At 44.9% G+C, this 4,771-nt stretch overlaps 1 protein-coding gene across 1 annotated transcript in view; it reads right to left on the bottom strand.

Annotated features, from left to right (window-relative positions):
• Window positions 1-4,771, bottom strand: part of LOC140702935 (uncharacterized) — a 53,905-nt gene that overhangs the window by 30,229 nt on the left and 18,905 nt on the right. The gene's annotated exons all lie outside the window — the stretch shown is intronic.

Raw genomic sequence — 4,771 nt, 5'->3', positions numbered from 1 at the left:
CTCAGGGATGTTTCAGATGAAATACAATCTGTGTGCATTGTGATGCTCTTTCCTTGTTCAATGCATTGACTTCGGTTTTCCTCTGGGTGGACTTTATCAAGTCTATTGTCATCTGAGGCACCCCTGAATGTTTATCTGCCCAGGGAAACTTTTTTCCTTCCTTTTCCCTGTTGATTTTTTCAGATCATCAGAAGTGCATCAACATCAATAACAGTAGAAGCTGGACATTTCTTTTTCCCTGTTGTTTTCTGGCTTCCCTTCTCCCTTTTTCACCTTTAAAAGATGTCAATTTTTTTGGTCCCTCACATTTTTCTTTTCCACTGAAAGAACGATTGGCTCCACAGAATTGCATTTGTCTTCTTATTCACCTGTTAGAGGAAGACAGAGAGATGAAAGAGGAGTCCTATGTTTAAAAAGGGGAGGCAGGGAACTGCAGACCTGACACCTTGACAATCATGTTGGGGAAAATTCTGAAGGAGATTACAAAGCAGACACTCTGCAAACATCTTGAAAACTGAAAACCAACAGAGAAAGACTGAAAGAATTGGGCAGATTTAGCTTTGAGAAAAGAAGCCTCAGGGGAGAGACGTAATAGAGAATTAGAAATGCAGCACATAAACTCTTGCACACCCCACAGGCCAGCTGGGAAATTAATGTCTCGCTGTGCACTGCTGGGGTCCTTCTTCTCCAGTAGGGCACCTATCCAGAATGGAGCTCAGCTGGCCCTTCCTTGTGTCACTTCCTCAGTGGAGTGGTCAGCTGCTGGAGGAGGCAGGAAAGGGCAGAGCCACTTTCCAGACTAGACCACCAACAGAGAAGACGGACCCTGATAGTTCATGACAAATTGTGAGTGGCCCTGCTGACCTAGAGTGTCCCTGCTGACCTAGGTTGTGTAAAGAGGTTATGAATTTTGTTGGCAGGTTGGAATTAACTTAGGCCCCTCTCTCCTTTTTGGATATGATAGTACTGAGCACGGGACGGGGATAGACTGATAGCCCCCTTCAAAGTCAAATGATTCTATCAATCGACATCACAGCTGGGGGACTGGCAGCTGCATGATGCGGGATGTCAGGAATGTCCTCTTCATTCCTAGCCATCTTTTCTGCCTTGTCTGGCTAAGCAAAATAGCACGGAGAAAGTTTCCTCTGTGCTCATAAACCTTAAGAACAGCACCCTCCCAAAATGAAATTACAGCCTCTTCCATTTGCCTCTTCAGATGAAAACTGTGGCAAGTTCTCAAAAATTTCACAAAAAACTAAAACACATCAAGATTAAGTGCTAAAACGATTCCACCACTCATGTCAGATAAACCACTCCCACCATGTTAAAGGTGCTATTCCACTAGGGGAAGGGGCCAACTTGAGTTCCCAGGTTCACCAGCCTTTGAACCCTAGGCTGAGTGAAACCTAGAAGTTGTGGAAATGGACAAATATGGGCAAGCTTCTAACCCTAGATTCCCAATTATCCCCTTATTTGGGGACAAAATACTGTTGACTGTGTACTTTAAGCCCTGCACACCATCCTGACCAGGTAGGCCACCCGAAGAGCAAAAATAGCCCACATCGCTCTGTGGCTAAGGCAGTTTCTTTAGACACTCAGACTCTTGTTTCCCTGAGGATCACACTTGGGTAAAATAGAAAATGAATCATAGAATTATAGAAAAACGGAGGGGGCCTAGAAGGCCATCAAGTCCAACTTCCTGCTCAGTCTTAGAGAGACTTCCCCCCCCCCTTGTGTTAGGATTAAGGTTTCAGAATGTAGGAAGAACAGAGAGAAGAAGGGGGACTCTCACCCTTTGCCTGCCCTGAAGAAAGCTTTTTAGAAATCTTAGCCATTTTTACTTAGCTGGAACTTGTTATTCATTTTAACTGCAATATTCCTTGGAAATGTAATCTATGCCATGCTTATGCAACGAACTGAATTTTCTATGAAACTTTATTTTTTCAATAAAAAAGAAATTTAAAAAATCTACAGGACTGGTCTCTTGAACAGCAAGTCTGCTGAGCCTGCTTCCAGGGGTGGCAAGGCCATGATATTGCTATCAGACAGAGTCCTAATCCTCTGAGCTTTAGTGAGTCTTAAGGGACTACAAAGCCCAGGTGTCTTTACTTGGTAGCTACAAGCAAGTGCACAAGAGAACCTTTAAGGCCAGGCTTAGTGGAAAGGATTTGTGCTACGCCCTAGCTGATGGTTAAAGGGACTCAGCCCAGCTGAAACGGGGTACATAGATACCTGGAGGCTCTCTGGCTGAAGGAGTAGCGCTCTCTAGAGGGAGGCTGGTCCTGGCAGGAGTGACTTGTTCAACTCACCCTCTTGGATCCCAAAAGAGGAAAGGAGAAACTCCAGGAGGGGGGCATGCCAGGCTGTCCAGGGTTGGAATCTCTAACAGGTGACCACAGGGTTGAGCCCAGCAGGATTGGGAACCAAAAGAAAAACACTCTGCACATGTTCAGAGAAGCACTGTGGTAGACATTAAAACTGGGACTTGTCATGGATTTGATTATGAAAATAGAATAGTGTTGTATTTCATAGGATTTAGTTCAGAGCTGCAACGAAAAAACTAGAAATCTGCTTATGCCCAGGTGCTAATTAGAGAGAAAATGTACAAGGTCAGTTCTTCTCCAGCTAAAGAAAAAAAAAGAGTTAAGAAGAGCAAGTTGACCCTTATCTTATCTCAGCTCCGATGGACAAGGACATAACTGCTTAATTTAAGGAAGATGGGCGAAGGAGAAGGGGAGGACGGAGAAGAGATGAAGGAAGAGAGACGACACCGAGAGAAATGCAGCCGACAGAACTTTAATCAAAAGGATTGCGTAAGAATGCTTATTTAAGAACTAGTTAGTCATTTTATTGTTTTTACTTTATAGAGGAAATGACTGGTGGCTAAGGCTGGGGGTTATTTTGGAAATACTAAATGACGTTAAAATAAGTTTGTTGATATAGTATCTTTTGTAATAAAATATAAAAAGACAAATTGTCTGTAAGCTGTCTCCTTGTTTAGACCAAGCTACTATAGTAAATTGGATATTTTAGAACTAAGATTGTTTGGATCTGGCCACATTACGCTACCGAAAGAGGGTCCTAAAGTAAATAAAGAAGAAGAGCAGACCTTCCAGATGGTTTATTTAAAATCGAGACAGACTTGGGTGAAGGAGTGAGAAGTCGCCTAGAGCAAAATTACAGGGCCCAATTTTGCAGGCAATAGGGACTGATCATTCTGAATCCCTCTCTGTCTCGTGTAAAGGCAGTTCTAAGGAACGCTTTTACTACAGGACTCACGCAACCTGTGTTGAAACCTCCACTCAGCCAGGGAACTGACAGTGTTTGCTTGCTTTCACAGACCAGAGGCCTCCAGAACGGGGCGACAGAAGGAAGTTGACAGAAGAGACTCAAAGTGAACCTCAGAATATGGGGATTTCACACCAACTCAGTCTCCTTTGCACTGTCACGCCCACCTCGGTGGCCCCTCTTGCCCTCACCAGGCACCATGGAAGGTCTGGTAGAAAGCACCCTCCAAACGCTCCCGATGCTTCCTGCGATTGGGCTAAAATTCTCTGAAATACTGATGTAAGCTTTACGTCTCGCATCCTGCTAGTCATAGCATTATCTAATAAATAAACAAACACAGTGTCACATCTGATGTCAAAGAATGAAAGTTCTCACCTGCTGTTCAAGTATTTGGGGGGCTTTGGAGCTTGATTGTTGCCTTTTCGTCCAGGAAAAAATTGGGAGAGAATCAGGTGAGTCTCACCCCATCCTTGGGAGAAAAGAAAAAAACAAATCATTCTGAAGGCTTCTTGATTGGATGAAACCAAAAACTTTCCCTTAGCATAGAAGCCTTTGTGTTTTTGACAATCTGGAGAATTCAATTCTTTTCAAAAACACCCTCCAGTTTATGAAGGGGGGGATTGTGTGTTCTATACCCACGATTCGAAAAGCCAGGAAATAGCCCAAAACTGGTGCACAATATTGTGCCCACCTTGCCAGCAGGAAAAAAGGAGGCCAAGCCTGACAGGACAAACGGTAGCTGAAGGTTGACAATCACCCAAGGCAGCCGTCTACAGCAAGGGGTCCCCAACCTTGGGCCTCCGGATGTTCTTGGACTTCCGCTCCCAGAAATCCAGGCCAGCAGAGGCAGAAGTGAAGGCTTCTGGAAGTTACAGTTTCAGGTTTCCATTAATTCCCCATACTACTTCACAGAGGCATGAAAAACCGGAAAGAGGCTGTCCGGAATATGGTGGTCTGGCACCACCCGTGTGATGATGACACACACCTTCCATTTGCTTTTTAAGACCTTCCAGGAGGACCTTTGCTCAACCTCTCAGGCCCCAAGGTCTGGCCATCCAGCCGACCTCCGTCCCCTGCGCCATCGAAAACAGTTAAGACATAAGCAAAAAGGAGAAAAGTAATTTTGAATGAATGAATGAATTCTAAGCTAATTAGCAATCTAATGACTGAATTTCCTGCCTCTAAGAAAGTCTCTTCCTGGAAGATTCAGATAATTTCCTGAGAATTTTTTTTTAAACTAAAAATCATCATCAGCACACCCCACACAAGACTCCACACAGGGTAGGAAACCGGCAGCCCCTCTCCCCCCCAGGGCCTCTCCTGCCCCCCCATGGTTGTGGGTGGGAAGAGAAGGGGGTGGGGAGGATGAAGGGTCAGGATTCAGGTCAGGGCCTGGTTCGCCTTCTAGGAACTTCCCTCCCTTGCAGGGGCATCAGCAACCGCCTTGGCTGTCAGATGTGCACAGAAATGAAATATCATCCTC

Source organism: Pogona vitticeps, chromosome Z, assembly GCF_051106095.1.
Source record: "Pogona vitticeps strain Pit_001003342236 chromosome Z, PviZW2.1, whole genome shotgun sequence".
NCBI lineage: Eukaryota > Metazoa > Chordata > Lepidosauria > Squamata > Agamidae > Pogona > Pogona vitticeps.
Note: the sequence above shows the minus strand (reverse complement) of the source record. Positions and strands in the feature narration are given on the sequence as shown.